This window comes from Cydia pomonella, chromosome 14, assembly GCF_033807575.1.
Source record: "Cydia pomonella isolate Wapato2018A chromosome 14, ilCydPomo1, whole genome shotgun sequence".
NCBI lineage: Eukaryota > Metazoa > Arthropoda > Insecta > Lepidoptera > Tortricidae > Cydia > Cydia pomonella.
This window is the reverse complement of record NC_084716.1, coordinates 6,743,568-6,754,698: the sequence shown is the minus strand read 5'-3', so window position 1 is coordinate 6,754,698 and position 11,131 is coordinate 6,743,568. Positions and strand designations below refer to the sequence as shown.

The window sequence follows — 11,131 nt, the reverse complement described above, 5'->3', positions numbered from 1 at the left end:
AGGTGAAGTGAATCATTGTTTGGAATTTTTATATCAGAGGCGAGTTGTTTAAAAAGGTTGATTCTATTTTCCTTATCCGGACAAGAATCGGTAATAAAAAGTTCGCACTTGGTTCGCAAAAGTCCATTTTTTTTCATGTCTGTATTATTATTATTTTTTTAATCTTCCAGGACGGAAATCACACGACATATTCCATTTCGGTAGCACCATAGAAAAAATCCAAAAAGCAAGAAACAAAAAATAAATAAATGAATGAATTATTTAGATTGTGTTTTAATTATTTCATTTTACCATTTTATTGGCATGTGTTATATGTTTACCCATGTCAAATTTCCATTTTCTAGAAAACTTAAAAATAAATAAATAAATATCGGGGGACACTCTTACACAATACTTATATCATTTAAAACCTTCGCGTTTTTAACGCATATTAAATATTACAAAACATATATTTTAAAACAAAAAACTACAAAACACATTATAAAGGTTGAACACGCCAAAACTGGGGCATGTACAATCGACTATTGCTATGCAAATAATAGAGATATACAAACTTTTATGGCACCTACTTGGTCACAAGACACTGGCCTATAATGTTATCAAGTTTTTTTAAATTATGTTTATTCGTTGTCAAAATGTCGAGCAAACAACATCAACAACGCGAGCGAATTTTGCACGAATACGTAGAAAATTCATTACTGAGCTACAGAGATATCGCGAAACGACTGAATTGTCCTCAATCTACGGTTTGTCGCGTATTAAAAAAGTTCCGTGAGCACCTAACAATAGATCGGAAGCCAGGAAGTGGAGGCTTGCAGGGTGTCAAGAATAAAAAAAAGGACGAGAAGGTGGTGAACATGTTTGCCTCAAATCCTAAGATTTCGTCTCGCGATGTTGCTAAAAAAGTTAAAATGTCTCAGTCCTATGTTCAAAAAGTGAAACGTAGGGCTGGCCTAAGGAGTTATAAGGCCCAGGCAGCACCAGATCGAGACTCGAAACAGAACTCATCCGCGAAGAAACGGTCTCGAAAACTTTATGAGAATTTCATAACCAAATTTGCATGCGTCGTCATGGACGACGAAACATACATAAAAGGTGACTTTAAACAAATTCCTGGGCAAGAGTTCTATACCAGCCTAAGTAGAGTAGACGCCCCTGAAGAGTGTTAATTAAAAAAACGTTCGAAATTTCTAAAAAAGTACCTGCTTTGGCAAGCAATATGTAGCTGTGGGAAAAGAAGTCGGCCGTTTATTACTACCGGGACAATAAACGGCGATATTTATAGAAAAGAGTGTTTGCAGAAACGTTTGCTACCTTTCATAAGAAAGCATGACTCACCACCTTTGTTTTGGCCAGATTTAGCCAGTTGCCACTACTCAAAACCAGTGATGGAATGGTATGCTGCAAATGGGATCGTGGTGGTACCAAAAGTGTGCAACCCCCCAAATAGTCCGGAACTGCGGCCCGTTGAAGAGTACTGGAGTATTATGAAGGGAATTTTAAAAAAGAAAGGCGGCGGAGTAAAATCGGTCCCTGAACTACAAAAGATGTGGACATGGGCGTCAAGACAGTGTTCTATTAACATGGTGCAAAGTCTTATGAGCCGTGTACGTAGGAAAGTTAGAAAAATGGCTTACTGTGTAGACCAAATCTAAAATATGGAATGTTATTTTAAACAGCGTTAAATATGCTATTAAATGTGTAAAACATAATATACTTTTTCACTTTTATTATAATTTTGTACTACATTTTGTGTGCCCCAGTTTTGGCGTGTTCAACCTTTAGTTGCGATATAACGATTATACCATAGTTAGATTCTACGGGTTTCATTGTTCTAAAACCAAAGCGAGCGGGCGCGTTTTCTCGGAATATGGTCTACGGACAGGCCGCGCGGTCGTGTTGAGCCTCGCGGTGTATTGTAGAGCCGAGCGGGTCGCGGGGTGCGAAATGCGGGGGGTTGGCAGCGATTTCAAGAGCCCAGAGAGTGAAACTCATTATAAACGTCAAACTTATGACGTTTACTTAACACTAGCACTGTCTGAACTATCGAAATCGCTGCCAACTTAGCTTGGTCTGACTCTAGGGATTTACAGGAAAACCTAAAATATTTCCGCCCACAATGCAACAAAACTAGATGCAAACTTCGTAAGCAAAATTTTAAATTTCATGAATGTATGTATAATGTATGTATATTATATGCTGAGACACATGGCTTGAAGTATAATGTTAGGAAAAGTGAGTTCATGATTTTTAAAGGTAAAAATAAATTTTCTTATTACATTCCACCACTTCTCTTAAGCAATATGCCTATCAAGCAGGTGTCACAGTTCAAATATTTGGGCCATATATTGACTGATGATCTCAAAGATGACAAGGACTTGGAACGAGAACGTAGGTCTTTGTCTGTGCGAGGAAATATGTTGGCTCATAGATTTACGCGTTGTTCTGTGCCTGTAAAACTAACTCTTTTTACTGCTTATTGCCAAAGTTTCTATACAAGTGGTTTATGGGTACACTTTAGTCAGAGAGCGTATAATGCATTGAGAGTGCAATATAATAATGTCTTTAGGGCCCTGTTTCGGCTCCCCCGCTGTTGTAGCGCTTCGGGAATGTTCGCTGACGCAGCGGTTGATGATTTTTATGCAATAATGCGGAAAAAGTCGGCGTCCATTGTACGGCGAATGTGGGCGAGCGGAAACGGGATCCTAAAGATGATAGCAGATAGGCTGGACTCTGCCGTCCTTGCCCGGTTCACTGATCTGCATGTACAGTCAGCGTCAAATACTTTGTAGCAACCAGGGTGGCCAAATAGTTCGGTACACCATATATTTAGTATGGTGTACCGAACTGTTTGGCCGCTTTGACTGCAGCAAGGTATTTGACGCTGACTGTACAACCTAATCGGAGAGGCGAGCAGGGAGGGTGGGGACCAAGGAGGCCATTTATTTTATAAGTATAGGCTTAGGTCATAGTTTTAGTTTTTTTTGTAACATATGGACCCTGTGTAACAGTGTTGTCTGAAATAAATGATTTTTTTTTTTTTTATTTTTTATTTTTTTTTTTTATTTATAATTCCTTTTCATGAACTTTCATTTCATGAATGTTTGATGTATATTTGACTTTTTTATGTATATTTTTCGGGACTCCCTCTGGTCACATAACAACTTATGTACTTACGCATATATTTCTTTTCAAAACCATCAGCAATTTCCAACCACTCTTCTTCAGAGTTCGGCATCTAAAACAAAAAATACATATGGTAACATTTTTATTTCTAGGACAGTAACACTGCAAATATAACCTCGCCTGCTGCTGAAGGCGATTCTTCTAACAGCCCAACATCTACTAAACGACGGAAAAAAGATACGCCGCAAAATGACATATTACTGAAAGCTAGTAAGCTTTTGGATAAACCTGATGATGAATTCTAAATATTTGGCGACTATGTAGCGAGTGAAATAAGAAATATGCATTTTTCTAACTTCAAGGAGGAACTAAAACGCAAAATACAATGTCTTATTATGGAATATACAGAAATTGATGATAAGAAATTTCACGACAATTCACAACCTTCTACTTCTAAAGAGAATTCAGAATTACATGATTCTGAGAATATAAATGAGGCACTTTACCAGGGGCGTAGCGTGTGTGTTTGCCGCCCGGGGCCCATCAGAAATTTGCCGCCCCGTTTATGATTAACATTAATTAATAGATTAGAAAAAGTTGAGTAAGTTCAATAACTAAACTTCGACTACTGAAAATCGGGCTCAATAATTATGAAAAAAGAAAAAAATCTCATCTGAAATAATCACACAGAAAATACTTTATATTTATCATCTTTTAGACAAAGAAATATAACATAACATAATTTACCTAATACATTTTGTATACAATGTGGGAACAAGTAACCCGACGATAGACTCTAGTGAGCCGCTTGTGCCCACCAGCGCGACTAAGCCTACGGCCGACGTGCAGGTTGCCGAGACTCCCGAGGCTCCGACCCACACAGTGCCTGTGACTTTAAAAAATTGTGATGGGGTTGGTGTCATAATGACAGAACTATACCCGTGGGGCGGACCTCGTCCGCCGTGTGGCGCACCCCGCCCGCCCTGCAGCGGTCCCGCGTGCAGGAGTCTCCGGTAACTATACCCGTGAAATCACATTCTTTTTTTCAAAAACTGGGAACTATTCTTCTCAAAGCTCTTGGTACTTAGAGGAAATAATGTCCCTAAAGATTATGCAAAAGCATTAATTGAAAGTATAGAAGATATTGCTGACAATGATACGTATAGATTTTATCGTTAATTTTCAGTTTACAAGGTTAGTTTCAAAAGGCGTTAAAACAATATTTTGTATTACAAACCTACCAACAACATAATGAGTCGGACTTGCATTTGACGGGTTTGGTTTAATTATTTTACCATGATAATACTCTGAGAATGAGTATTAATAATAATTTGTCAATTTTTGTATGTTTCAGACATAAAAATATCTGTCCAGATATACCTTTTAAGTTTTTTTACACCACCTAAACGCCGAAAATCACGCAAAATCAAATTTTCAACCGCTGATTATCCAAGGTTTATTTATTGAATGATGTAAGTATTGCACCCATATCCTTGTATTTCATGTTATTTACTACTGATCAGATCTGATGATACTTTACCGACTCTACGAGTAGTGCTTGATGTTTTAGGGATATTAAAATAAATAAAAATATTTGATGACGGTCTTACACAAATCAACTAACTAGGTCCATAGTAAGCTCAATAAAGGCTTGTGTTTTGGGTATAAATATTTGGATATGAACATGGTGTTTCATTTCTTACATGTTTTTGTTCCAAAACCTTGGAGATATCGATAACGTAATAAGGAATAAAAATAGAAAGCTGCTGCCCGAAACGACGCCGTGCAACCTTACGTGTTGCTCTTGATTCTAGGACCGCTACAGAACTTTTCCCAAATATATATAATTATCGATGACGTTAAATATCACATGCAGTATGCAAAGGCCGACTTGCTATTAAAAATTGATCATTTCTTCCACGCCAAATATCCGTAAAGTGGCTGAGCATCTCAATTTATTCATACAGAAGAAAGCGTATCATTTGACGGTTCTCGCCGTCATCTTGGAAAGTTTCAAACCGGGATATCTCCCGAACGGAAGGTCGCAGAGAGCTGGGGTTTCCACCAAGGACATCAGTGGGCATAACTCCGGGTAAGGAAAAGAGTTTCAGTCGGCTTCAGACATTTTCAGGAAACTGAAAAACTGAAAATTTTCCCTACCAGAAAGTGTCCCCACTGGATAGAGCTCGTCGAGCCCAGGAAAACGAGCAAAAGCGCGGACCTGTAGGACCAGCGGATCAGGAGATACAGGCAGATACCGAATCTGGAAACCGGTTTCTGGACGGATACCAGAAACTTTAAGCCTTCGTAGCTCTGGAACTAGTAGGAATATCAGGGTCTTGCTTGGTATCTTTGGAAAGGGCTTGGGGAGAGCTATCGATTGACATACAAAACTCGGCTCTACCGTAGAGTCCAAAAACGAAAACCCGTTTTCGGGCCGAAAATTAGCTGAGAGTTAAAATCACGTATTAAAACCCTATTAGACATAATAATAGAGTCTGCGACTCTACATTAGAAAATAGTGTGAAAGTTTTTAAGACCAGCAAATTTGACTATCGTTCACACCAACTGCTACACCGTGGAATCTAGCGTAATTTGAGGGTAGAGTTAGTCACTCTACAAACAAATATAAACCTAGACGGAATAGATTATATTCATATTGCTTATATTGTTTTTACTGTTGTTATTCTTTTTGTGTCCCTGTGTGTCCATTTACTACTTCTGTTTGTGTTCATTTAACTAAACCCTATTGGACACTGTGACCCCCCTTTTTGGTAATTAACGAGGATAACTCGTACAAGTGTGTTTAGATTTAGATCTTAACTTAAAAACTTTTACAAACCTTTGTTGCACGTGACAAATGTCTGCAAAAAGGCACTCAATATATATAAAAAAACTCAGAACTGCCGCAAGAGTGAGCTGAGGATTGCACCCCGAGGTCACAAGGACCATATACAACGCAGCCGTGGAACCCGTCATCACATACGCAGCGGCGGCGTGGGCATCAGCCTCGAAAAAGATAGGTACTCAAAAAGAACTGTCAGCGGTCCAGAGAGGCTTCGTACAGAAGATCTGTGGAGCCTATCGCACAGTGTCCCTTCACTCCGCGCTGGCGTTGACTGGGGTCTTGCCCCTAGACCTCCGCATACAAGAGGCAGCAGCTCTGTATGAGGCAAGGAGGGGATGGACCCAGGCGGTCCCGGATGACAGGGAGGTGGAGGTTGCGGTGGGCTACGCAGAGACTCCCCATCCTGCTCTGTGTATGGATCTTACATTCACCATCATAGCAGACCAGGAAACCTTGGACGGGTGTGCGGTGCAGGAAGTTAAAATATTTACAGATGGAAGCAAAATTGACGGTGGAGTCGGAGCCTCCCTATCCATATGGAAAGGGGAGTGCGAGGTCAAAGCCGTCAAAATCACTAGCAAAATACTGCACCGTATACCAGGCTGAGCTTCTAGCCATCCATAGAGCGGCTGAGGAGATACTCAAGAGGCGGGAGGCAACCTTCGGCATCTTCAGCGACTCAAGGTCAGCACTCGAGACGCTGGCAAACCGTGGATCCTACCATCGCCTAGCGCTCGAAACAAGAAGCAATTTTAGAGCAGCTCTGGCCCAGGGTAAAACTGTGTCTTTGTTCTGGGTCAAAGCACATGCCGGACTGCCTGGAAACGAGCGCGCAGACGAACTGGCAAAGATCGCGGCAGCCTCGACACGAGGGAAACTGGACTACGACAAGTGTCCCATCTCATTCGCCAAGCGTTTCACTCGACAGGAAACGATTGGCGAATGGGCTGAGAGATACAGTTCAGGAGAAACAGCCTCAGGGACGAAGATATTCCTCCCAGACGTGCAAACCGCTTACAGGCTGATACCAAAGATTAAGCCGACAGGACTCATTACCCAACTGATGACGGGGCACGGTAGGTTCTCCTCATACTTGCACAGGTTCAAGTGTAAGGACAGCTCATCGTGCATCTGCGAACCGGACATAAATGAAACTGTAGAGCACATAATAACGGAATGCCCTGTGCACACATATGACAGAATGAAATGCGAAACAGAAATGGGTACAAAAATTAATATAGTAAACATACATGAAATAATAAATAACACACAAAAGAGAGATATATTTTTAAAATACTGTAAGAAAATAGTTAACATCGTTAAAAATAGAAACAAATAAATAAATACCATATGTTCTCACTCGTATTATGATGAATACTATGGAGTAACATAAAAGTCTAAAAATAATAATAACAGGAAACAATAGAAGTAAGACGGTAAGATGAGGTATATACAATAAGAAATTTGTAAACATTAAGTAATAATAACAATGTAAAAAATAATAACATGTAACTATAGAAATAAGATAATAATGTACCTAAAATAAGCAATAATCTGTAAAAACTCTCTGACCTTACCCATGTCGGGGGAACCAGGAAGGTACAAACGAAAAACTGGGTTTTAGCCGGTAAGAGTCCGGCACTGTCTGGGCCCTCCATTCCCAGTCGTCCGATGCAGGATTTTCTCCTGGTGGCTCGTGAATAACTCTCCTCTTTATTCGTAAAAAACCTAACCTAACTATAAACAAACTCAAAACGTACCTATCACTAAAAAGTTAAAAATAATAAAATAAAATAAATAAGATAATAAAAAACGTAAAATAAATGAAGTACCTATCAGTAAAACGTAAAAAAAAACAACAACAGAATAACTTAAAGTCATATCATTAATAAAAAGGGAACCGCCTTTAAAAAACGAACCCACAGAAAAGCACAATATAATTTTTACATAAGTACCCCACTCCTATCCTTGTCCAGTCCCTATCCCGTCCTAATGCAAATTTCTGTCAAAAATTAAGTTATACCTAATCATAAGAAAATTAATACCCATCCTGGTAATTACTTACGTTTTTGAAGGCGGTGCCAAACCAACAAAAAACATTTTTGCTGCCAAACAAAAAAATAACACGAGTAGCTATAGTAGTACAAGAAATAAATTTAGTATTCACCATACTGATGGATCACAGTATTTATTGTACGTCAAGCCTTCGCGTATGCATCTAATTTGATAGGCCTATAAATGTTGTATTGACTTGTGAAAGAGCCCCTTGAGGCTTACTTGCAGAATAAACTTTTAAAAAAATAAGTTTTTAAAAATATAACAATGTACCCAAAACATACCTCACAGCGAGCTAACAAGACCTGTTACGGCAGAACTGACTCAAATATCCGTATTCCAAAGCCTTGGTTATTGAAGTCATTCTTTTTTTTTAACATCCCGAAACAACCCTCTATCCCTAAGCTCCCAAACAGCAAGCGAGCTGTCAGGGCAGAACTGACTCAAATAGGGATCTCCAAAGGTGCTCCCAGTTTAGTTCTTTTATTATTATTATATCACAACCCGAATTAATCAAACAAGAGCTGGACACTCCAGCTTGTTTTTAGATAATTTTATTACAACTGCTTGTAATTGTGAGATAGCTGTGCAAAACTTATACTCAGTTGAGCGAGCCTTAAAAATGACAATTTTAGAGTAAGTAAATACATTTTGGATAAAAAATAAATTCTGAGATTTAATTGCACTGCAAGAGGCTGCAGTAATTAATTACTTAATATTAATATGAATGGTACATTGAGCTTTCTTATGTAATATGAGGTTAAAGTTATTGACCATTTCTTTTAATATAACTACCCAAATCAATTGTCTATTCCTAAGCTAATGAGTAACCAAACAATAGCTTGGAGGACGGAATTGACTCGGATAGGGAACTCCAAAGGTTGTTCTAGTTGTCCTAAGGCACCCAAGAGGTGCACAGGGCCTTCACAAGCCCGCACTGCACCATCCTATTTTCAGCGACCCTTCTGGCCTCGCTCCAGCTCAACCCAACCACTCATAGCTCACTTATGATGGACCATTGCCATGAGTGTATAGAACACCCTGAGCCACAGCTTCCATCCAACAATTTCCAATCAAAATGTAGGGTCATTCGTTTCCCCTCTTCGTATAGTATGTCCAATCCATATCCATTACCGTGTCACAGTCTCTGGGTGTTTGCTGCCATATACTTCATAGGTCTTCATTTCGAATGCTCCAAATGTACTCCTAGATATTGAGGATTTTTTTGAAATATAAAAACCCAAAACCCAACCCAAATTGTCAGTGTGCTTTCACATTAGTAATTAATATTTTCATTAATGCAAAAATCCGAAACAATCCATTATTCCTAAGCTAGTGGATAGGGTCTGCAATCCGGTTCCGAAATGTATGAAACCATCCAGATTTGGAACTGCGGATCTTCCCAAACATTTCAGATCGATCATGCAAACCCTATTAGCGAGCAAGCAACCAAGACCTGTCAGGGCAGAACTGACTGAACACTTTATAACAGGTTTTTCTATTTCAGGTGAAACGGACTTGCGACGGTCACATTTTTAATGTGAATTAGTTTCAGATATAGAATAAATACTGATAGGTTTAAATGCACTGCAAACAGCCAGGCAACTTATCGAGGATTATTGATGGTACTTTGTGCTTGCCTGTGTTCATGGGGTTGAAGTTTTTGACCATGTGATGTTACCTTTCAGAAACTACAACTTCAACATATAACAACCAATAAATTCACAACCATTATAATAAAACATTATTAATCATACAAGACATGTATCAATAACACTGTTTCGTAATTTTTTTATAATTAATAGCAACAAATACAGGTTAGATTATTAATATTTCCCAGCTCCATGATATTTGGAAAGGTGTATTCCCATCTGTCCCCGCCGGGCACAGATGGGAATAGGCGCTACATATAAATCATACCACTCTGTGCCCGGCTCTTGTATGGCAGTGGTCACGTGAGGCGGGCACAGCTGGGAATATACAACTTTAGAAACACTACGAAATCGAAAGCTGGACAGAATAGAATGCTAACTTAGAACAAACATTTCGCACTCAATGACAAACAGTAGAGTAACTATACTAAGCCGCCAAAATCCTAAGGGCCGCCTGACCCAAGAGTGGCCCCAATTTGACCGAGGGGCCGTGACCACAGGCCCCACACTCGATTATTTTGCCAAGGGCCTCAGTTAGCGTTATTACTTCACTGCAGAAAAAGTATAGCACAACGATCAAGAACTCAACAATAAGAAAATGAAAGCGACGCCGCAGAGTTAAAAGAGTAGCAAATAAACACTAATCTTAACACGGACAGAACAAGAAAAGAAAAAGTTCAAGCAATTTTTTTTTTGCTTCAATGTCCAAGAGAATCTATCAATCTTTGGGTATTACGGCTTCATCGCCATGAGGCCATAATGATTGATGAGCCATATCTCTCGTCTCGTCTGACAAGTAACAGCCTGACAAGTATAGTGTTGCCGGTTGGTGAAAAAAAAAAAGGAGTCAGTTAATGTACTACCCAATGGTGTACAGCCTAATAGTGATAACAGACATGCGGGCGTACCGGACCACGACCATGGCCCGGTCAGCATATCTCTTCCTCGCTCTCACTTATAGCCGGGGCCTAAAACCCATATTAAAATGTCTGATCAAATCAAGTGGTGTGGACGCTTACTGCAATAGGGAGTATTACCGCCAGAGAGCAGCACTATCACATATTCTAAGCCATACAGTAACTTAAACATACTATGCCTTAAACAGTTTTTTGAGAAGTTTTCACTACTTATTTCATTGATGCATCAAGGCGGTTTGTTTACAAAAGCTTACCGCGAAACACGAAAATGGAAATTTCGTTATATGTCTCTTTATCGCTCGAATAGGCAAGAGTGATAGAAACGCAGATAACTAAACTTCGATTTTCGTGTCTCGCGGTAGGCCCCTTAGTATGAGCTAGAAGCGCCCCCTACGCAGAGTTTTCCCTATTTGGCTTACTGATTTCGACTGCTGATTAATGGGCCATTTACATCCACACTTCCCGATGTCCGGCCCGAAGTCAGTCCCGGTGTCGGGCCTGATAATGGTTTTTCATTTTACTGAATATCAGCA

The 11,131-nt window shown here is 39.6% G+C and overlaps 1 long non-coding RNA gene across 1 annotated transcript; it reads right to left on the bottom strand.

Moving 5' to 3' along the window:
• Window positions 1-785: 785 nt before the first annotated feature.
• Window positions 786-10,364, bottom strand: LOC133524812 (uncharacterized). The gene is made up of 2 exons (XR_009800447.1): window positions 7,547-10,364; window positions 786-3,238 (listed from the first exon to the last, which is right to left on the bottom strand). It is a non-coding gene; the product is annotated as an uncharacterized LOC133524812 (long non-coding RNA).
• Window positions 10,365-11,131: the final 767 nt, after the last annotated feature.